We start from the raw sequence: 24,397 nt of genomic DNA, 5'->3' as shown, positions 1-24,397 counted from the left end.
ACGAAGAGTGGTGGGATTTGCTACACAAGTGCAACCATTTTGTTGACTTTTTATGACACCTTGCTTCCTGAAGTTTCTGTGGGGTAGGCACCTGGGTGTCATGTGCAGAGATTTTTGAAACCGACTTCACAAGTGATTTCGATGGTGGTCTAAAGAGTGTCAGTTTTGCTGATTGCTCCTTCACCGCCATCGGGTTTATGGGCAGACTGGCACTACATTGCTCCGTATCATGTCTGACACAAAGATAGTGTGTAGTCTGTGAGAGACATCTTGGAGTTGCAGTGCTTGCAGCTCTTGAACCTGGATGATTTAGGCCCTGACATTCTGGTGTAACAAGAACTCGAATTATTCTATGAATCGAGCTGTGTTCCGAATAGCGCTCTGAAAAAAGGAACTGGGCTAAGACGGCGTAGTGCGTCCCTTTACTATGACGAATGACAGCACGTTCGGAGTGGCACAGCCAAACACGAGGGAGTGGAGACACAATGTCGAGCTACACTACGCCCCTGTCGAAAACCTTTCTGAGCAGCCGAAGCTGAATAGACATCTATCAAGATGAAGAATTTGTTGGAGAGTGAGGTCCCTTGAAAAACTCTAATCTTCATGGATGCCAGGTCAGCTTTCGATAGTTTCAATAGGCAGATACCTTAGCCTTTTCTAGCCTCTATGAAACGTCCTCATGAACTTGTCAATACTCTTGCTATGTTACATATGAGTCCTGTGTGGGTGCCGGGGTGTGTCAGGGCTGTGTTCTAACCCTTTTGTTGTTTTCTTTGTATGTTAATAATCTTTATAATTATTTAGCTGAACATAATGTTGATGTTCCAAAAATGGGTGGTATGTCATTTCCAGTCCTGATGTACGCTGACAACACGGTTACCTACAAGAACTTTTTGTTCATAACAGGCTTTAATTGCGACTGTTGATTTTATGTCCAAACTGGAACCATTTATCAATGCTTCAAAATCGGCTCTTTTGTTTTGCCAAGCCATTCGCAAAAAATGCAATTTGCCTACCTTTTTAGCTGCAAATTACCAAATTAAGGTTTGGGTAAGTTAGGATTATTTGGGATTCAAATTCAACTCCAGGCTATCTCACATTCAGCAGTCAAAAACCAAAATATCACAGGCATGTGCAGTTGTTTTGCATTTGTCAAATGAAATGAAGCACAACCACAACATATTTTACATATTTAACATATGTAAAATATATTCTTTGAAGGCTAAATAGGTTGCTAGATATGGTACAACTTTATGGTCCAAATGAGGCGTGAATGGTTTGCAATTAGAAGAGAATCACTTAGCATTGAACCAGTCAAACTGTGGTTCAGAGTTGGGCTAAACACAAATGCTAGCCTGGGCAGTTTTCCTCTTGAACCACATTTTGCAGTCTGAGGCAAATGTCTTGTTGATCCCCTGGATTTATGAAGAGAGATATTTAGGTGCAATAAATGCAACAGTTTGTTTGGTCAACCACACCTTTATCACTGTGGCTTAAAGAAAAGTATTATTGCAGAACCTTATTGCTAATTTTGTGTTAGAACGTGAACAAACTGAGTTACACAAAACTTCGAATCACCATTTCTGAATATCGTTTATGGACCAACTTTTTTAAAAAAAGCGAGTATTGATAAATTATAAGTTACTCACCATACTGACTAACGTACTCTTAGTCCATAGTCCCCTTTCCTCCATACTGTATAGGGGCGTCCCTCCTAGGGATGGGAGACAGAGCCTTTTTCAACAGAAAAAATCTTCCCCTTTAAATTTGGAGGGGTGCGGCCCTGGGAGCATGCTCTGCCCTGACTCCGCCCACCGGCGCCACTCCTCAGTCCCCATAGACGCGTCAACAATATTCACATTGCCTAATGACACTAGTTTTATTATGTGGGAGGATGGTGGGACGTAGGGAGGAAAGGGGACTATGGACCAAGAGTAAGTTAGTCACTATGGTGAGTAACTTATAATTACTCTTACGTCCCATCCCCTTTCCTCCATACTGCATGAACGATTACAACTGAATGTAGCCCCAAGGTGAAGAGGTTACCCTCCTTAAGAAAACAAGTTTCTTAATACTGCCTGCCCGAATGCTGCGTCTGACCTGGAGATGGCATCCAAACAGTAGTGCTTACAAAAGCAAGAGGGAGTGGCCACATGGCCGCCTTGCTAATGACCTGCCACGGAAGGGGTCACTGGAATGTGACCGCTGTGGTCTTGGCTCCAACAGTGTTGGGGAGAATTCTCAGAAATGTGCTAATTCCTCTCTACCTTAGAGACACCCAGCACTTTTGCTGGACTGACAGACGTTTTAATTTTTAATCTGGAGAGAGTGAGACATTTTATCCACTCTCGTATTTTTTCTGTGATTTGAACTCTGTTTCTTTTGGTTTTGGAGTCTGACAAACTCCATAGGCATCATCTTTGCATTATGACACACAGCACTTTCAGTGCAGTGGCACAGGGAAGTCACTTAGATTTCCACAAGGTTTAAATACCTTCTCTTGGTGAAACTACTGTTTCCAAGAGCAGTGGAGTGAAATTGACTTTACTTGCATGTTGTAACTTTCTAGACCCAGCACACACTATCTTACCATAGGGTGCTGGAGGGGTTACTTAGTATCCCCTTTGTCTAGTTTCTCATGTAAAATGCGTGTTACCCTTTGTACAATTAATGGTTTAGTTAAAGTGCTTTACTTTTAACAACCATTGGGAGTTTTTAGCGTGGGCTGTGTTCACAGCTGCAGCATGGCCAGGTCTTCTTTTTGTGCCATTTCTTGCTGGTCCTTCTTGAGATTTACTCTGCGTGCCAAACCAGGTTTGGTCCCTTTGTTCGTTTTGTCTTTGGCAGAATTCACTACTGAAGCCTGCCTCTGGCTCCATTATGTCTGGCAGGGACAGGAAGTGAGGAGGTGCCCGAAACTCCCTGTGCTTAATCCCCTGGGTTACAGGAATGCACCCAAAGGTGATTGGCCCGGCTGGCTGCCCAGCAACGACAGCCACCCTGCTGAGTGATTGACAGCTAGGCTGGACTGAAAGGGAGAAACCTGCATAAAAGGCAAGGCTTTTTGGCTTGGAAGGTGGAGTCGACCACTGGACGAAGGAAACCGAAGAAGAACTTGGAAGAGACGCTTGCTGCAACGCCTGGACTGTTGGTTTGCCCCGTGAAGCCCTGCTGCTCTGCTGAAGCTCTGAATTTGTCTTGACGAGAGAAGCCTGCAAGGATGACTTCTCCCCTTGAGTTGGTTGGACCAATCAACTCCAAAAGGGAACTCGTTTGGACATCCTCTCGAAGCTGGCTGTACTTCCACTGCTCCTGCTGCTGGAACCGAAGTGCCAGGGAGAGGAATACCAAATCGAGTGGATCGCTTTTAAGTCGGACCTGAGGACCAGGAAGATCCTCCGGACTTCCCTGAAGCAGGACTGACAAGCCCAAGGGAATCGTACAAAAATGTTGCCCTCATTTGTGTGCCCCGGCAGTTACTGCGACTTTGGGGGTGCACAAAATGAGGGTGACATTTACTGCGCCCAATCACAGCAGGGGTTGCGGGTATGTCCCCCGCTTACCTTTTTGTAAGCGGGGGACACGAAAGAAAAAAAAAAGAAAAGCATCCTGCGGCGTCAGCTCTAACCCACGTTAGTGGGAGGAGCCGACGCTGCAGGAATAGCAAGATTCAGGCGGCACACACATAAGTGTGCCACCGTAAAAGGTAAATTGGGAGTACAGGGTAGGAATGGAAAAGCAGATTGATGAAGCAGGCACAGTGACCTATAAGATCACTGCGCCACGCCGTAACTGGCATTTCGACTGTTGCAGTTATGGTTGGCGCAGTGATCACATAGATCCAGCCTGAGCCACCTCAACTGAGTGCTGGACCCCAGATGCGAGGAAAGTCTGAAGTGATATTCGAGAACAGGCAGTGTTGCTATTTGCCGTCAGACCCGAGGAGCTTTATGCTGAAGTGCCACTGAATTGAAGTTTGCCCAGGGCTGCCGCTGACCTTCCCATAGCAGTGCAGGAGTCCCCAGACGTCATCCCTCTTGTCCCCACAACTGAGGCCCAGGAACACCAGGATCTGCAGAGCTGTAAAGGAAAAGAAGCCAGCCGGAACCAATTTTTCTAACCAAAGGTATTGTAAAGTCTAAGAGAACTCACCTCTTGTGGTGTAGCCTTACTTGTTCGCAGTTGAGACTTGCCTTGGTTAACCTTGCAGAGTTGCTTACAGCTTTGCCCCTCACAAGCCTCCCAGACTGTGGCCCTAGATTGATTCCACTTTTTCTACGACGACTTCTAAAACATTGTGCAAGACTCTTACCTGCAAGAAGTGCTTCAGCTCACCTAGACTTTTGCTAAACTTAAAATTGGCTGGCCTGGCTCCCTGAAAGACTCTTCTTCCCTATGACTTGTGGTTTATCTTTCCTCCAGTAAAGGGTTAATTTGCTTTGCATTGGGGGGTTCAACAGTACTTACCTGTTTCAGAATATTTGTGTGATTTCTTGTTTAACTTTTTTCTTTGACACCAACTTCAGTATTGCTCTAAATGTACCAGTGATACTTTAATGTCCACAGTGTCTGTTAGGGAGAATTCTCTGTTAAGGCTAATTTCCCAAACCTAGTGAGTCCCCCAGCAGCTTTGCTGGACTTTTGGGGTTTATTTCTTCTCCTGCTAAGAGTGAGACTCTTTCTCCCACTCCTGGACATGATTTGAGATATCCTTTGACTTTATAATGTGTTTTATGGGCTATGGGGTCTTTTACTCCATAGGGCTTCATGTGTTTTTGGTATGTGTGTTACACAGCACCCTCCGTGCCGTAACACAGGGGTGTCATAGTGACCCTCAAACACAGACTCTGTACCCTGGGACTGACTACTGTCTCCCAGGGCATGTAAAGTCACCATTGGCTTTACGAGTCTTAAATTGTGAACAGAACCAGTACAAACCATCATATTGTGGGTGTACTGGTAGGGGCAATTCGATTGCCCCTAGGTCTGTTGTTCGAGGGGGCACTGTCCAGTCCCCCCTGAGCGAGTTTTGGCTGGTGGCAGTGGATACTACTTTTTATATTCGACCGCGAATATATTCCTATGGGATTTTCCCATTGTTCGAGGCTAATACTTTTTAACATAGCCTCAAACATACCGCCGGTTTATTCATTTAATATTAATTCACCGTGTTGGTATTTTTGCCAGAACTCGGTTCCAAAATGGCGTTTGTGTTCGCTTCTGTGACACCATCCCGAAGTTGAGCCCTTTTTTCCACTTTTGGCAGGCTTCTGCACAGAAGCCCTCCAAAGTGGTGCCACTCTGTCTGGGTACCACAGAGGGTGTGGGAGGGGGTTTAGGCACCCTGGACTGAGTTGCCTTGGCAACTCAAGTCACACTCGTGTGATTGGCCCAGTGGTGAGCCGCCTGGCTCACCACTTAGCATGTTTGAGTGACACCTAGGACTGATGAATGGGGGTTTTCTGCATAAAAGCAGGGCTTTGGGGACTGGGACTTCAGACGTCGGCACAGGACCAAAGAATCCGAAGAGGGAGAAGCTGAGCCGACCTGCAACGACGACACCACCGGTGGAGCCCTGCTGAACCGACTCACCACTTCTTCCAACGACAGAGGAGATCTTCATCCCGAAGAGTCTTCTTCCTTTGACTGGTGGGGATAACCAGTTTGCCTGCCTTTTCGCCTTCCCCGATCATCTCGTGGCCGCCTTGCCTGTGCCAAGCACTCCGGCAACCGGGATACCACGTTTTAACACTACAGCGAATAACCTTTTAACCGGAGAACTCCGCGGCTAGTTTCTTCCCTGGCAGTGCAATGACCTTCAGCTTTCCTCCACGTCGGGATCTTCTCTTCCTCTGGACAACGCCGCGACTTGCATCCACTGCCAGGAACAACTGCCCCCGCTGGAGGATTCTCTCCACTTTCAAGGTACTGTGTCTGCCTGGCCTCCCTCGCAATGGTCTGTGTGGGGTGTCTCGTAAATCCTCATCTTACCACTTGGGTTGGCCCTAGGCTGGCTAACTGAACTTTTCTGAGCTGAACGGATTCCTTTTTAAACTCTCTGCAAGAGTTTCCAAGCCTTTTAAACTGTGTGATCTTGGGCGCATTGGTGTTCTACTCTCTCCAAGAGGGAGCCTGGCCTCTTAACTTTTTGCTCACAAGTAGACTGACTTTTCTGCCTTGCTGAGTGCTTCTAAAGTATTGCGTTGTGTGCTGTTCCTAATTTCTGTCTTTTCACTCCCTTTTTCTTAACTTATTGGAGTGCCATCTTTAGTTAAGCACTCACCTCTGTCTGGAAATAAGTGGTGTTAACTAAGGGTTGTATATATATTAATAGTGACTGTTTTTGAACTTGCTTACAATAATAGTGCTAGAGTGTCTCTAAGTGTGTCTTTAAATAAATAATTATATACTTGATACCAAAGCTCTGGTCAGTGTTTGCTTGTGCTACTGTATTTTGGTACCTATCTTGTATACTCTATATTCTGTCTAACTCTTCTTGAGAGAAGTCTGGCTGCTCAGCCACAGCTACCAAGTAAATCTGGGTGGTACAGACTGCTACCAATTGGGTTTACTGCCAACACCTGTAGTCTTAAGCCTTTTGCAGTGGTCCCTAAGGGAACTGCACGTTTCTGCCTAACAGTGTCCTAACTATTTAAGTCACCTGAGGGTGTAGGAAGTGTCTGTGTGCCATCCCAAATGGTTACTTGCTGATTTAGAGAAACTAAGTGTGTATTTTGGAGTGTATGTGTGTCTTACTATTATATTGCCCCTTCTGAAGAAGGCTTATTCAGATGGACTGTTACATTAATAATTATTTAATCAAGAAACCTTGAGTATAAGTGTTTTTTTTGGATACTTGTCACTGTGAATCTCTAACTCCCTACTGCTCACATTGACCCCTCTTGAGATAAGCCTGGCTGCTTAGTCACACTACCAATCTGTGCAGTACAGATTTATACCAAAGGTTGGGTTCCTATTGCCAGGAGGTCAAGGTTGTTGTAGTGCACCCAAAGGGTACTGCTCCAAATCTTGCCTAACAGACAGCATGGTCATGCACGTTTGCCGGAAGCGGCTTGTGCTGCCCCTCACATGCCTCCTTAATGGCTGCCACCGTTCATCTTGCTATGGAGGCCTTGGAAGCCTTATAACCGGACTTTGACCCAGCCGAAGGTCATGAATAGAGCTTCAGATTTGCGGAAGCTCTTGGTCCTGTCCAGAAGAACTTTAGCCCAACTAAACAGTGCAGAACCCTCCGAGCATCGTCCTTGGGGTCTGCAAAGAAAGTAGGGAGTACCATCTCCTCATTTAAGTGAAATGCAGAGACTACCTTAGGAAGGAACGCGGAATGCGTTCTGAGGACCACTTTGTCCCTGTGAAAGGTAGTGTATGGCTCAGAAGCCACTAGAGCTTGGATCTCGCTGACACGACGTGCAGACTTAAGACCCACCAAAAGGGTTGTCCTCATGTTGACCAGCCTGATGTTCGTGGACGCCATAGGCTCAAAAGGTCTGTGCGCCAAGGCGCCCAATACTATACTGAGGTCCCACACGGGGTGTGGCTTCTATATAGGCGGGTAGAGCCTAGTGAGTCCTGTGAAATGTCTTTTAACAACCGGATTGGCGGACGAGAAAACCTCCTCCTGCCAATTCCGGTAGGCTCTGATGGCCGCCAGATAGGTTTGGCATGTGTCCATCTGCACTCCAGAGTGTGCTAGGTGTTCAGAGAAAGATAGCACATCGTCCAGTGAGCAAGTGAGAGGATCTACTTCCTTGGACTCAGCCCAGTGACGAAACCTAGTCCACTTGCTTTTGTACTGGCTCCTAGTGGCCTCGCTCCTAGCACCATCAATGATGTTTAGATTAGCCTGCAAGATGCGCAGATGCTTCAGAGTGACCTGTTCAGGAATCACGCTGGAAGGGCTAACTTCTGTGGGGCGAGGTGTATCATATGCCCCCCTGTTGTGATAGTAGATGCACTGGGCCCAGGTGAAGGTGCATCGGAGGTTGGTCTGACAGGCTAAGTAGCTCCGAGAACCATGGCCTCGCTGGCCACAACAGAACTATCAGAATGATGTAGAGGGGCCAGGACTCTCCTATCTTGCATATTACCCTGTGCACCAGTGGAGTGGGAGAGAAGGCATAGGCGTCCATGCTGTTCCAGTGAATCTGTAACATATCGCCCAGTGAGCCTCGACCCTGGCCCTGCCAGGATGCAAGCTGAGGGCACTTCCTGTTGAACCAGGTGGGAAAGAGGTCCACCTGAGAGAGGGCGCTGTTGCGCGCGCAGCATGATGGCAGCCGCTGTGCGAGCTGTGAGGATTGCGGTATAAATATAGCAATAATGACAGCTAAACTGCAATGCAAACACCTCGAACAGATGTGTGAAAGGTGTGAGCACAACAGAGTCGAGAGGCGAGCCAACCCCTTCCACAATCACAGAGGAGAGGGGCAGGAAAGCAGTGAGGCCTGCATAGAGCAGACCAGCACTGCGACACAGAGCTGGATTGCCTGAGGCCTCCTCTGTCAGGACGGAGCTCGAGACGGACTACCCGAGGATCCCAGCAGACGTGGCCTATTGCTGACCAGCGAGGGCTGCCATGGAGAGACATCGACAAGGCAGCAAAGGACTGCAAAGACACTACGGTGGGCCGAGCTAGGTTAACCGCGTGGCACACGCTTTGTATGGGGGAGGAGACTGCTCGATCTCCCCTTGGCTGCAAACATCTTACGGCGGGTTGAGGAGGCACGCAGGGCTTCAGCTCCAGTTGCAGGAAAGTGGAGAAGGGAACTCCTGCCCGGAAGTGGAGAGGAAGAGCCGGGGATGCAGGCAAGCCACGGCTCATGGTGACTCAGAGGAGACCAAAATCCACGTACCACTGCGTGTGGAGATCAACTCTGGGCCGGAGTAACGGGTGAGCACTGGCCTTCTACAATATAGTACACAGTACTGCACTGAAAAGCAGCTCCGCCCCCCCCACCCTCTCGGCACTAGCACTGCCGCAGCCTGACGTGCTGACATTCTAGTAGAATCTTCACGTCCAGATTAGTCTGGCATCCGGTGCCATCCATTACGTGTGGGAATCCACAGATCCAATTGATATGCAAGCCCACACGGACAGGGCTTGATATGCATGATGCGGCCATCACATGCCATACCAGAACATAGGAAGCAACATATGCATGCCGTTAAAGCGCACATAAGATCCTCGAGGTGAAGGCAGCCTGCATCTTCGCGAGAGGCTGGGGTCCACTGCAGGAACGAGCACTGCGGGTCGGACAACGGTACCCTGCCAGTACTGAAAACATTGCACCATCCAGAAAGCACAGTGTGTAAGGAGACTTGGTGAGGAGGGGGAAAGGGAGTGCTCCCAACTAATTCCGGAGCGGAGTAGGCAGCATGAAGATCATAGACCAAGGCCTGGACCCGCACTGCACTCGGCAGCAGTCGGGCGCCGGAGCACCCGGCTACCATTGATTCCTCCCGGAACTAGCAAGGATGTATAGCTGCCTCCTATGGACTAACTTGAAAGCACTACAATACAGCCTTATTGTGCCACTTCGCGCTACCATGCACTATAAAGCCTAATTCAGCAACACTGGGCCTGGACTGAGGGCACTAGGAAGAAGTGAGGCAGGGCGGGCGCCCTCACTAGGCTCCAGCAAAAAAAGAGGCCTATAAGCGACAAACTCAGTAAAATTTTCAGTTATATTCCTGGGACAGGACAGGAGGTGAGGTTCCATGGTGCGGAAGGTTGGGGACATTGCAGCCTGCACAAAGACTGACACACTGCCACCCAGAGTCCGTGCCGCTGGCTCTCCCTCACCCGAAGTGCCAGCCGGCTCTCCATACAGGGGACTTGGTCCCCATGAAGTGAACCAGCTCAAGAACTCTGTACAAAGCGGTCTCGTTCAGGCCCTTGGCCCCCGCTGCTGTGCTGAACCGCAGAATGCAAAACTTGAGAACAACGGAGCGGCCCGGGTACGACTAGCAGGTTGGGCGTGGAGGAAGAGCTACACGGCTCACTGAACATTCAAGCCGACGGGCCTGGGCACTCGATCCAAGCAAGAATCTGTCTTATGCAATGGAAGGCTGCTGTTAGACGGAGGAAAGCCCATCCAGGCCTATTTGCATCATAGTGCTTGCAGTACAGAGCGCTGGAAAGCTGTCTAGGGGCACAGTACAATGCCTAAAGGAGCGGCTCCCAAGAAGAGTGGAACAATGGATCAATTCACTAAACCAGCTGCTAAGCAAGTGGACACCGGAAGGAAAGGGGCGGTCGGTCAGGACTTGTCAGCAACAACACTGTCATTACCTTCCGCTGACCTACAGGGAGTCTTCACCATCCCCTACACGTCAATGTAAGGTTGACATGCAGGGGATAGCAATGTCCACCGAATTTGGGGTACTCTGCGATATTAGGAGGGAACTTAGAGGCGAGAAAACTCTCTAGCAAAATTACAGCAGAGTATGCAGGGAACCTGTCAACACACATCAGCAGGGAAATTAAGACGCAGTTGAATGAATATCGGGAGGCAGCTGACAGAGAGCTGTGTTACTTTGACAGACCGGCAGCGGCACGCAGATACGTGGAGCAGGAGAGACCGGGGAAGCTTCTAGCACAGACGGCACACAATGAAAGGGGTAATTCGCCCATCTCATGTATAACCAAACAGGACGGAGTAGTGGTCAACAAGGTGGAAGAGGTCTGCGAGGTGTTCTATGCCTTCTATGAGAGCCTCTAATCACTGCAAAGCATGGCCACAAGCAGTGAAATCGATGAATACCTAGCCAAGATACCCACAATGCTATTGTCGGCAGATGCTCGCAAGGAAACATCTAAAACGCTGAGCAAGATAAAGGATTCGATTAATGTTTACCGAGAGGCAATGCCCCGGGTTCAGATGGGTTGGGTGCCGAGTTCCACAGGGAGTTCATGGACACGCTGGACCCTCATCTCCTGTCGGTGTGGATAGTGGCACTAGAATCTGGCATCCTGCTGGCGTCAATGCGGGAGGCGGTCATCTCCCTGTTATTAAAGCACGGAAAGCCACCAGAAGACCGCAGGTTGCATCGACCGCTATCTCTCATCAACACAGATGCGAAGATATTCGCAAAGCTATTGGCATCCCTACTTAATCCGCTAATGCCCTACATGGTGCATGAAGATCAGGTGGGATTCGTACAGGGGAGATATACAGAGGTTCCATAATATTCTGACTAGGATACCACAAGACACAGAGGGGGTAGCAGTATCCTTATTCATGCAGAAAGCATTTGACACAGTGTATTGGCCATTCTTGTTCAGATGCTACATAATTATGGGTTCGCCCCAAACTTTATACGCTGAGTGCAAGTACTATAGGTGCAACCGTACGCTAGGGTGTCCGTGAATGGGGTTCTAGCTTCAATACTGAAACTAGCGGGCGGCACCAGAGAGGGATGCCCCCTTTCGCCTTTACTACTCGCTCTAGTGATAGAACCCCTGGCAGACCTTATGAGGGCCAGTCATGCACGGGCTGGCATTGCCATAGCTGGATGGGTAGAATTAATTACACTATATGCAGATGACATCTTGATATATGTAAGGAATCCTGGGAAATATCTACAGAGGATAATAGCTGCGGTACACGAATTCGGGAAATACTCAGGCCTCCACTTGAATAGTAACAAGTCTGAAATATTCCCACTGACTGACAGGATGGGTGAGCCCAGTAAACTGTTTGATCTGCGATGGACGCCCCAACAGGTGAAATATCTAGGTGTAGAGATGGCGCGCACGGCAAGTCTGGTGCGCTCCCTTAACTATGACACATTGGTCAAGGCAAGGTGCACTAAACTTGACCGATGGAACCAACTCCCTATCTCCCTTATGGAGCGGGTGGCACTAGTGAAAATGATTATACTGCCCAAGCTAGTTTACCTCTTTAGTACAAATAGGGTGTCCAGTCAAAGGATTGAATACAAAAGGTTTGAATGCAAACGGTGAAAGTCAATAGGATCGAAAACAAAAGGTTCGATTTTTTTTTTTAATTATATTTTTTTTTTTGGGATTCCTTTTAGGTAAAAAAAAAGTGGTTTTTACCTCAGGCACGACAAAGATAACCACTTCAGGGTTATATAAACTGACACTGTGCACCAGACTGGTCCATACACCAGATAGCAAAGGAGAGTGGGAGAAAAACCTGGGTATCACTTTCACAGAGACGCATTGGTTACAATTGTGCAGACTGACGAAACAGATATCGTTCAACTCCAGGTACAGGCTGATCCACTTTAAAATACTGAATAAAGTACAGCTTACCCCGGCCCGCCTTAAGAAAATGTATATAACAGTTGAGGGAAGGTGCTGAGATGTGGTAATGACGATGCAGATATAATGCATATGTTCTGGTCATGTGGGGCACTCTCTGTGTACTGGGGCAAGATATGTGACGCGCTAGAAGAAATTGTGGATCAGCCTGTAAGATGGGAACACACGTCGTGTATACTAGGCTATGTGCAAAAAATAAATCCATTGAAGCGTAAACTCATAAATATAGGACTATTGTTGGCTAAACGTGCCATATTGATGCGGTGGAAGAATAAAGTACCCCCAATTATGAGGAATGGGTGAGTGATATGACCGTGGCAAACAACACGGAAGAGTTGTACTCCAGTCTATTACCCCAAACAAGTCATCCAAGGGGCATATGGGGATGTAGGTTTTTTCCCCTGGATACCTCACAGTTGATTATTTTTCAGAAAGTAGATTTTCCACGCTATTTGCGTTTAGTGATAAGTGCAGGTTTTTATTCATCATTTGTGGTGTGTGGTCATGGTCCCAGTTATGGTCAGCCGACACGCGTTTCGACCTCTTGGCCAGCAGGCCGAGGACGCAACGACGCCACGCAAAACTGCATACCAGGGCCTATGAGGAGCCCAGCTGTAATACACAGGACTGACCCCAAAAACAACAGGACCCTACATGGGGCAAGAGACCACCACCACTAGCCTTGATAAAGACCCACGAGGTCGAAACACGTGTCTGCTGACCATAACTGGGACCATGAGCCTGCACCACAATTGATGAATAACAACCTGCACTTATCACTAAATGCAAATAGTGTGGAAAATCTCCTTTCTGAAAAACAGTAAACCGCGAGGTATCCGGAAAAAAAAAAGAAAACAGTACAACAAAGGCGCTGTGGGCTTCACCTCATAACGCATCCTGTGACCTAGCACTAATAATAAGGGCATCACAACAATAGTCACAGCTTAGCAAGAATGGTTCCAACCCTAGCGCCCCAGTTCATTTGGCATATGGGGACGATTATGTTAATACCTGACCAGCAGGGGAGATGGGGGAGGTGATCAAGATGTTGTACTGTGAACGATCTGGGACTCTGGTCGCCTAATTAAGGGCTGTTGAACGGACTCCTGTACAATGTATTGACAAGCTATATGGATGTTGATGCTGTAACCCTGTGCAAATAAAATAAAAGTACAAAAATAAAATAAAAAAAAGGAGGTCCACCTCTGACATTGCGGCCCCTCAGTGCTGTCTCCAGAAGGGTCTAGCAACCCTTCAGCCTGGTGGCCGGTAGCTGGCCGAGCCTCGGTACCTGCGCTGGTGCGAGGACCGGAATGGTCCCTCCTGCTCTGATGTTTCCTAGGGAAGGAATTGCCCTTGCGTGGTGCGATGGAAAAAGAGGCCATGTTTTTCAAGTCCTCTGGAGGAGACTTCTGGAAGAGCTCCCTCCACCTTGCTAACCTGTTCTTCAGAGCTCGAGGTGTGAGCGTGTCTCACTCAGTACAGTCCTCCAAGGTGTGGTCGGGGCCAAGGCAGCGGAGGAACAGAGCGTGAGGGTTGGACGTAGGGAAGAGCCCTTAGGCTGGACACCTGCTGAAGCACAAGGACATTGACATACGCCGGTGTTAGGAAAGATTTCATATGTGTATGTAATTTTCCCTCCATGTGTCAACCCCCAAACTTTTTGCTGCTGTTTAGACACCATTGACTGACTTTGCCAGAGAAGTACAGCCTTCAGCTGCACTCTTCTGGGCTTTCGCTCACTTTTCATGGGGAAACTGACATGCCCTTAAAACAGTCCGTTCTGGGAAACCTTGTTTCCCTTAGTCCTTTCCTCATGTTGCAACTTTTGTGCAACATGTAACAGTGTACAATGTATCCTACCATACAGCACACTTGGGTCTATAGTCATTTCCAAAGGCCCTAGATACTCTCGCTGGACTTTTTATGAACTGTGCAGATGTGTCATGGACAGGACCGGTGGCAGCTATCGTTTCGCATTCTTTTTAACCCTTTCGTGCCATGTTAACCACGTTAACGGCATTTGAAATGAATAGGTGGCCTGGCTCCAAAATGGCCATGCCACGAGGTTCTTTGTCCTGTCCTTTGGACATCTTGCCCCTTCACCTTCCCCAGGTCGAGTCGGCCCAGGCCAGTCCTTATTTGGACATGCACTTTCCCGCAAATCCCAATATTTTCGCAGGCTTCTGCAAGCCTTGTGTGTGTGTGCCTCCAGGATGTGGGCTCGGATGTCTGGTCCAAATACACATCCTGGGTGCCAGAGAGTCTGGAGTGTCCTGAATGCCTGAGACCACCGTGGTCTGTGATTTGTCCACGTATGGAGTGTGGGTTTGTGAGCAGATCTCCCATTGGGTCCTCTCCGTTTAGGCACGAAGGGAACTTTGGATAAGAGGAGGCTGGAAACACCACTACCAGGTCGATCTCCTGAGTTCTCACCGAACAAAGGATAGGATCCAAGTATCCTGCAACTACGAAGCTGAGTCTAGGAACCACTGGTGACCCGCTGGAAGGTTTGGCATCCTTAGCCCGCTGTCGTCCCGTGGGACCTCTCTGCATCTGGTCGTCCTAGAAGGTCTGCGAAGATGCTTTGACCCATTGGAATAGTGGGAACAACTATTCTCGGCACCTTCACCAAAACCTGCGAGTAAGCTTTCTCGGAAGTGTCCCTGGGCCAACCAGTGGGCTGATCAGCTTACGCAGGACCTTTGCTCTGTCTCCACCGTCGTTTCGAGGAGGCCCTCGAACCTTGGTGTACTGCTAGCTGTGTGTCCACGGCACCCTCACATCGAATTTCGTACACTTGGCATTCCCAGGTCTGAAGTGAGACTTGTGTACCCGGACCGGAGTAAACGTGGTTACCGTGTTGCCCTGCTGCGGCAATGTCCTTTGCAAGTCTGCTGCATTTGTGACTCACTTGCCCCCGAAGCCTGCTGCAGTGAAACTGGGGCGATTCATCCACCCGTAGCGGAGAAATCGCCACTGTCCTGTTTGGGAATCCTCGCTGGAACACAGGAACTAAAAGGTGCCGAGACGTCCTTTTTGTCGCCGACCTGCAACCGAATTGGACTAACCTGCCGAAGTTTGGGTCTCTTTGCCTCAGGGAAAGGTAAGTAATCTATACCCCAACCAGTGGCCACTAGCGCCAGAGCCCAACTTTACGCACAAGTGGCCCCTGGGGGCCCCTCTCCTGTCCACTGCTATTGCAAAATAGCGACTCCATCCCGAACTCTCGAACTACCTCTGCCTTCAAGTGGAGGTCCTACACTAGTGGGAACTTATTCTTCATCGCCTTATCCACCTTCTCAAGCTGCTAGAGACACTTGAAGAGACCCTGTTTTGCCCATTGGAACAACCGTGTGCGCTGGCACTACATGTACTATTGAGCACAAGGCTCCCCTCTTCTTAGGGCTTGGACTGCCTCTTAGATGAATAACTGATGTTCAATTGGGCCTAAAGATGAACTGCACTGCCTGTTTCCTTCCCCTCTAGGTTAACATATTTTGTGCAGTCCTTCCTTTAGATCCCCCTGGTCATATATATATATATATTGTATTGAGTGTGATGTACTGTGATTCTTTGCTATGGTCTATGTTACAAAGGCCTTGTAATAAATGTGTATATTTTTAATATAACACCTGTCTGGAGTAATTTGTAAGTGTCCTTGCTCTGTGTGCTCATTGAGGTCCTTCAGTCACTCTCACCCCTCCTGAGACTTAGTCTTGACTGCCTGCCACAGCTACCCTGATTGGTCTGGCTTGTCCAGAGGTTACCCTGTTCCAAGAAACTAGGTTGGCCTTCTGAACATCTGCCCCTCCTGGAAAGAGTTCAGAAATCCTTCTTAACAGCCGGGGAGGAGCGTGGCGCCAGAGGACCGAGTACCTGGATAAAGATTAGAAGAAAAGACAAAAAGACAGTATCTGGGGAAAAACGCATGTAATTACGAGGCCGAACCCTACCCAGGAGCGCTGGTGAAAGTGGGCCGTTCCCATTAACGCGGAAGAGAGGACTGGAGAGTGGCCCCAGTGGGTGGTGTCAGGGGAGCGCATGCTCCCAGTGCCGCACCCTGCATGCCTCTAAATATAAAGGGGAGGTAGATCTTTGGGGTATTACTGCCCGGTGGGCGAAAGATCAAATGGCAGCTTCAAATGATTTAGGCTGTTCACTATGAGATCCTGAAACTAAAGATCCCATGTACTTTTCCTTCTTCTGCACAGCCTACAAATTAATTAGGAACAGAACAATTATACTGATATTACATAATTTTAACTTTAGGCAGTGTAGGACTGTTATGGTTATCATTTGATCAGCTAATACTCGTGTTGGGACTGGAGTCTGCTTCAATATCTGCGATTTGCCCTGTCGCTTGGAATATCACTATTGAATTCTATACTTGGCGTATTACCTTTTTTAAAATCACTGTTTTTATATGAAACTTTTTTAATGATACCAAGCTCTGGTCAGTGTTTGCGTGCTCTACTGTGTCTTTAGCCCTATTGTGTATCCTCTGTATACTGCCCTACTCTTCTTGAGAGAAGCCTGACTGCTCAGCCACAGCTACCAGGTAAATCTGGGTGGTACAGACTGCTGCCAATTGTGTTTACTGCTTACTCCTGTAGTCTTAATCTTCTTGCAGTGTTCCCCAAGGGAACTGCACAGGATTCTGCCTAACAAAGGATTTTTCTACAGATTCCACAGTGATAAAAGGAGGCTTTTTTTTTACATTTTTCAGATAGCACGGCGAAATAGTATTATACTCTTGGTTTTGTGAAATTAATTCACTCATGAAATATGCCAATTAAAGTCCCAATGAAAACCAGGTCCCAGAAATCCTGGAATGGCAAATTATGTGAAAAACTACCCCCGAAAGGAGGAGGTGGGAATAAGTGTGGAAACAGAGTGGACTCATCTCGAATGTCGACCCGCTTTGTCACAGCAAGTTGTCGAAATGACCAAAACGATGTGCCTGAAGATGGGAAAATTACTACTTTTTACCAACCTTCATACGCACGTGTGAAACATTAGGAGTTCCAAGAAACAGCTGTTGCACATACGTTGCCTTTCGAAGTATAGAATACAGACTATGGAGACATAGATAATAATTCACTTCTGGCAAAGTGCTATATTTTGACTGGCACTGTATCTAGGTGTGCCGTGCCTGTGCAGGTTAAAAATGAGGTAGCATGAGGAGTAGCGCGAGTACATATTATCCAAGCAGGTAGATAGAAAGATAAGACTACAAGCATCTATGCGCCTTCTCTCAGAGGGGAGGAAGGGTGGGTCGCATGTGAATCTAAGCAGATACAAGCATCAGAAATACGATTACGGTGAGTAATGTACCCCTTCTGAGGCTTGTGGAATCTGCTTAGATCACATGCTATGCATAGATTAGCGAGAAGTGTTAGAAGAAGGAGGTGGGATGTGAGAAGGGTCATGAACAAATAAATGTCTTAGAACCGCTTGTTCCACTTGAGTATCTGTCTTGGAATGGGTGTCAATGCAGTAGTGCTGAGTATAAGTGTGAATAGAGCTCCAGGTAGCTGCTTTGCAAATGGTGTCAAGGGGTACATTTGCAATAAAAGCCAGAGTGGCCCCAATGCCTCTTGTAGAGTAGGCTCTTGGCGTGACGGGCAGAGTTTTTTCAGAAGGGGAGTAACACAGCTCGATACAGTCTATAATCCACTTAGAGATGGCACCTTTAGAGACGTGATCTCCCCCTTTGCCTGTAGCTACGGAGACAGTTGGTCTGTTTTCCTTAGCGGTCTCGTTTTGTTTACATAGTATAGGACCACCCTACGCACATCTAGGGTGTGTAGTTTCACCTCAGCCGTGCTTTGTGGGTCCTGGAAGAAAGCCGGAAGCTCGATGGACTGGTTCACGTGGAATTTGGAAATAAACCTAGGTGAGAACCTAGGGTGTGTTCGTAAAACCAGTTTATCTTTATGGACAGTAAAGAAAGGATCCTGCACTGACAGAGCCTGAATTTCACTGACCCTTCTTATAGAAGTAATGGCTACCAAGAAGGCAGTTTTATATGTCAGGTGCTTGAGACTGCTCTTATGCATGGGCTCGAAGGGAGGGCCCATGAGTTTAGCAAGCACCACATTAAGGTCCCACCCTGGTGGTGGGTTAGAAATTGGAGGGTGAAGGATCTTTACTCCTTCCGTGAAGGCTTTAACCACTGGTACTTTCCACCACGATACTTTGTTATGCGAGGTGGTGTAAGCTGACAGCACTGCCAGGTGTACCTTTAGTGAATTAAATAGCAACCCTGCGTCCAGCAGGTGGAGCATGTAGGTGACTATAGTGGAAGAAGTGCAATCAACTGGGTTGATTTGCTTATTCTGGCACCAGATAACAAATCTTTTCCATTTGTCAAAGTAGCAATACCTCGTGTTTGGCTTCCTAGATTCTTTTAGGATGTCCATACATCTGTGAGGTAAATTGAGATGTCCAAACTATGACCTCAGGAGCCATGCTGCCAGGTTCATTGAGTTGGGTTGAGGATGTACTGTCTGACCTTGGTGCTGTGACAGTAGGTTGTACCAGCACGGGAGCTTGATGGGTTCGCACACCGCTAGTCTGCGTAAGTGTAGGAACCAGGGTTGCCTCGCCCACATGGGAGCAACTAGGACGAGCGTCATTGATTCCCTGTGCATTTTGTTGACCACCTTCCTGATGAGGGGGGTTGGTGGAAAAGCATACGCAAACATCCCTGACCAGTTCATCCACAGGGTGTTCCTCTGGGAGTCTGGTTGGGGGAACCTGGATGCGAATCCTGGGCACTGTCTGTTTTCGCTTGTGGCGAATAGGTCTATAGTGGGGAAACCCCACTGTGAGAAGAGATCTTCTACGATTTCTCTGTGTAGACACCATGCGTGTTCTTGTGGGAGGGGATCCCTGCTCAAAGCGTCCGCCAGAGAATTGAGATCCCCTGGAACATGTTGAGATGACAGGTAGATGTTCCGTCTGAGTGCCCATATCCAAATTTTCTGGGCAAGCTTGGACAGATTTGGCGAACAAGTCCCTCCTTGCTTGTTCAGGTAAAACACTGCAGTTGTGCTGTCTGTCAGGATCTGCACTGACAGGTTTAACAGGTAGGCCTCGAACGCTCTTGGCCACTGAGTGAGACCAGAGACCCTGAGCTGTGTGGTGGTGAAGGTGTGCTCCCCGCCCTGACAGGGATGCGTCTGTTGTGACTACAGCCTGCATCTCAGGATCGTAAAAGGGTTTCCCCTTTGACAGGTTTTCTCTTGTCCACCAGTGAGGACTTCGTACAAGTGTTGGCAAAACGACCACTAGATCATCCCACTGACCACTTGCCTGAGACCACTGTTTCGCCAACCATTCTTGCATGGGACGCATGCACAGGCGCGCATGGGTGACCAGGTAAAAACATGACGCCATCATGCCCAGCAAACGCATTCTTTCCTCTGATGGAAAGGCCAACCCTTGTGTGTTTAGGACAGCTCCTAGGAACTGTTTGGAGGTGCTTGGCACCAGACTTGACTTTTTCTCGTTTATGGAGAAACCCAATTCGAAGAGGAGGTCGATAGTTCTTTGAATATTTGATCTGTAAATCACTGGGGTCCACCCCCGTGATGAGCCAGTCGTCCAGGTAAGGGTACACTGGGATTGCCTCCCTGCTTAGGTGTGCCGCCACCACCGCCAGTACCTTGGTGAATACCCTTGGAGCCGAGGCTATACCAAATGGGAGTACCTTGAACTGGTAGTGCTGATTGTAAATCCAATACTGGGCGCATTGTCAAATCTCTTTTTGGCACAAGGAAGTAAGTTGAATAAATACCCTTGTTTACCTGGTGTCCCGGGACGAGTTCTATCGCGTCCTTTGCTAGAAGATTGGCGATCTCTTCGAGGAGGATCTTCTGGTGGTCTAATGAATGTACTTTTTGACATGGAGGGTGGTTTCGGGGACGCTCTAACAGTTCTATGCAGTATCCTGCAGACACCGTGGACAGCACCCATCTGTCTGATGTGATCCCTTCCCAAGCTTGGGTGAAGTTGGAAATGCGTCCCCCTACTGGGGATGCGTGAGAAGGGACCCTGAACGGAACGTCACTGTTTTGAGGGAGGCGTGCCGCCGCCTCTATTGGGGCTGCCTCTACCCTTTCCACGTCCCCTCTTGTTACCCCTGCCATAACCTTGGGTAGACTCCTGGTTGTGGTTATGATGTACCCTGCCCCTGGGAATAGTTGGAGCCTCTTTGTGAGTTTTGGCGATGAAAATTGCCACTCCCTCTTTGATTGGGGGGTTTGTTAGTTAACTGGCCCAGGGATTGCATTCATCTTTCGCATTTTTTAAGGCGTCCTCTACCGCCTTACCAAACAGTAGATCGTGCTCCACCGGTTTGTCTATTAAAGATGCTTGTGTCTCGGGTTTAAACCCAGATTGTCTTAGCCAAGCATGTCTTTTGAGAACAGTGCTCTCTGCTATCAGTCTGCCGGCGTTATCCGCGGCATCAAAGGTTGCCTTAAGGATGCAACCGGACACGGCTCTTCCCTCCGACGCAACCTGCGCCAACTGGCTTTTAAAGGTTCTGGAGCGGAGTCAATGAGCGCCGCAACTTCTTCCCACTGATGGCAGTTGTAACTCGCCAGTAGGGTGGTGGAGTTGGCAATCCTTGCCTGGTAGGCGGAAGTGGAGGCTACCTTCCTTCCCAAACCATAGATCTTCTTGCTCTCCTTGTCGGGGGGAGCTTGAGACGATAAGGGTGTTCCCGCCCTCTTTTGGGTATTAGTCACTACCAGGGAGTCTGGCTTCAGTGGCCCCCATATGTAGAGTGGGTCTGATTGGGCTGCCCTGAACAGTTTTTCAATCCTGGGGTTTACTGCCCCGGTGAGATTGGGATTGAGAAGGGAAGGGTCTATTCTCCTTTGTATTGACTTGAGAATAAGGATGGCCTGGGCAACAGGTCTCTTTTCTCCCACTAGTTCCTCGGCAAAGTCCCTCTCCTCCTGTGCTCCCTGCGTATCTATGCGGAAGTGTTCTGCCGCTCTAGATAACACCTCATTTAGGAGAGGTTGGTTGTCGACAGGAGAGTCGGTAACAGGAGGTTCCTTGTCTACTGGGGAGTCTACTCTGTAGACTTCTGTGTCATCTTCGGCCTCCTCTTGGCCCTCGTCATCCCCATAGTAATCCACTCCAGTATGGACGTCCAACGTGGCCAATTCTGGATCCTCGTCAAATGATGGATCCTCATCATATTGAGAGCATGGCTGAACATGGTAAAGGTCAGAAGACCTACTTTGCGTTGGCGCCTCAACTCAAGGTTTTTTACCAGGGGGTTGCGGGTCTTTAGACCCTGAGGGGGTTGTCCCGTCAGGGGTATATGCGAGGAAGTGTTGTGGATTTTTGGCATAGAAATCTGCTAGGGATGACATTCTAGACATAACTGTCTATATCCTCACCTGACCATTCTTTAGAGGTGGGGATTACTTTCTCCTGGGAGTGTTTCCCTGCTATATCCTGACTGGACCTATGGCCTTGTGCAGGGGTCTTGGATATTTTTTCAGAAGATTGTGACTTGTCCCTATGTGTCTGTGGTGCAGATGAAGGCCGAGAATGCTTTTTCTGCTGTTTTCCCCCCTCCCCGTGACTGGAAGAGTGCTTCCCCAGTGTTTTCACCTTTTCGGAGCTCTTCGATGTCTGGCGTCGAGATTCGGGGGTAGTATCCCTTTCCTTAGCGAGTGGAGGTCGGGGCACGGGAGCAGCCGTTACGCGGTCTACTGACGCCGACTCCTGGAGTGTGGCCTGGGGATGGTGGTCGTCTTCGTCTCCCGACGATCAAACCTCCGTTACTTTAGAGAGCGAGGCATTCTTGGCAACAGTGGATGGTTGCCTGGTGTCAAGCGGCGATCTTGATCGAGAGCACCCAGAGGATACCGATTCGGTGGACCGTTCTCTGCGTGCCTCTCTCCAAGAACTCGACGCGTGTGCCGAGTCTTCATTGGACTTCGAGTGCTTAGTGGATGTGTTGTTGGTAGCGCTTGTGTCGCCGGAGAGGGGGGTGGGGGGTGGTCCCCATAGCTGCCCTGCCAGACAACCTTCCGAGGTCGGGGACTTGCGCTTGGCTGTCTCTCGACGCCACTTTGCCCTCGCCGTCCGATATGATGGCGTCGCTGCCATCACAGAAGGCGCCCTCCGCTTCCATGGCCTCTCGTTGCCTGGCGTGGTGGGCCCAACATTTGATCGAACGGTCTTTTAGAGTCTTCGGTTTAAACCGACTACACGCTCTGCAGTTCGCCTCGGGGTGGTCCCTTGCCAAGCAGAGGTTACAGGTAGCATGTCTGTCAACCCAAGGGTACTTGCGGTTGCACTTAGGGCAAAATTGGAAAGGGGTACCCTCCATACGCACCCTGTGGCAGCGGGCTAGTGTGTGTAGGAATATATAAGAAAATGTATCTATATATAATAGAGTGTTGAGTATGTACCAACCCCCACTCTCTCTACTTGTAGGGGCCTAGGCCCAAGTCCGTCATGCACCTCTCGACGGTTGTTTTCTTTTGCGGCCGGCGTCGAGTGTCGAACTTCGGTGACTCGACGTTGGGATGGAGAAAACGGGGAAATATTATGATTTTTTGCAAAATTATGGCTAAGGCCAGGGAACTCCACGGGATGCTTCCGACCCGTATGGCGAAAAAAAACCATCCGAGGGTCCTAGACCCGTGAGGGATCATGGGTACAGTGGACGTGACACTAGGGATAGTATTAGTGGCACGCCCTGTGTCGACGCCCATTTTCGAGTTTCGAAAAACTGTAATACTCTGCAGCTTCCACTAGATGTCGGCTTATGCACAGCATGTGATCTAAGCAGATTCCACAAGCCTCAGAAATATATATACATACATACATAAATGCCTTAAACACATTTGAGGTTCACTAACAGGGTGAAAATCCTTTGGACTCCAATTCCCAGAAAGCCTTGAGTACTGGGACAAAAAGAGGAGTGGGAGTTAATGTAACAGTGATACCAAGTATAACGCGTGGTCTAGTTGCCAATCACTCAATCGGCTGTGCAGGACATTTAAACAAAAAAAAAAAAAATCAACTACAGGCGAAGTTGAATCAAGCAGCAGAGTGCACGGAGCGGGAAGTGGTTCCAGAGGAAGAATTACAGAGTCGCGCTGGAAAGCAGACACTCCTGGAGGCACAAGTTGCCGGAGGAGAGGAACTCCGGTAAATTCGTAGAGGGAGCTTTGGAAGGAGCACTAGTTGAGAAATTTTCACGCAGCACCTAAGTGGACGCTGTTCTGTAGAATGCAAGTGATTCCATCAGGAAAGCAGAAAAAAGCTGACGCGGGAACCAAGAGAGACCTGGCCTGACGGGAAAAGCCTACCAAACAGAAAACCTCAGCCGCAGCTGCACGTAGTGCAGGTGAGTTGACCCAGAAGAGTCAGGGGTCCCGGGATATGCCCAAAATGTATTGAACACTTGGGAACCTATTTTGAATATCGACCAAGTAGATATGAAGCACAAGGGCAAAAAGTGGTACAACTCTCCTTACACAAGATGTCAATTTGGGGAACCGCCTTTCCATCAGCCAAAAGACTAAAGAAGAAATAAAAGGGCACAAACTGAACAATTCTCCTTATATGAGATGTCAATTTGGGGAAACCTGGAACAAGCATTGCCAAAAGTCAATCTATATTAAGAAGGAAGTTGGCAGACAGAACCTGTGCAAACCTCCAAATATGGGATGTCAGTGTGGGGGGAAATTGGAACAGGTTTAACAAAGTTTAACCTGTGAAGAGGTAAAACTGAATTATACTTTAAAAAGGAAAGTAAACATTGCAGACAGACCAGATGCAAGATGTACATCAGGTAGTGAACATTTTTAGGAAGAGATACCTGGCAGGAGAGTATAGCAGGGGTTCTGCAAGGACCAAAAGGGAGCTATTCCTTGCAGGAGAGTAAACCAGGATATCTATTAAGTTGGGGGGTTCCTGGCAAGAGAGCATACCAGGAAATCCAATTTGTGTTAAAGAGCTACTTTGTCATGTTAAATCTTTGTTGAAATGGGACTCTTGCTAAATTCCAACCAGTGTGTAGAAATGATGTGTGTTGGACAT

The 24,397-nt window shown here is 48.5% G+C and overlaps 1 protein-coding gene across 1 annotated transcript in view; it reads right to left on the bottom strand.

The window, feature by feature from the left end:
• ELAC2 (elaC ribonuclease Z 2) overlaps nucleotides 1–24,397 on the bottom strand; it is a 972,577-nt gene that overhangs the window by 212,948 nt on the left and 735,232 nt on the right. The gene's annotated exons all lie outside the window — the stretch shown is intronic.

This window comes from Ambystoma mexicanum, chromosome 3q (genome assembly GCF_040938575.1).
Source record: "Ambystoma mexicanum isolate Mex_15411 chromosome 3q, UKY_AmexF1_1, whole genome shotgun sequence".
Lineage (NCBI taxonomy): Eukaryota > Metazoa > Chordata > Amphibia > Caudata > Ambystomatidae > Ambystoma > Ambystoma mexicanum.
The sequence above is the reverse complement of the archived record's forward strand: the minus strand, read 5'-3'. Positions and strand labels throughout refer to the sequence as shown.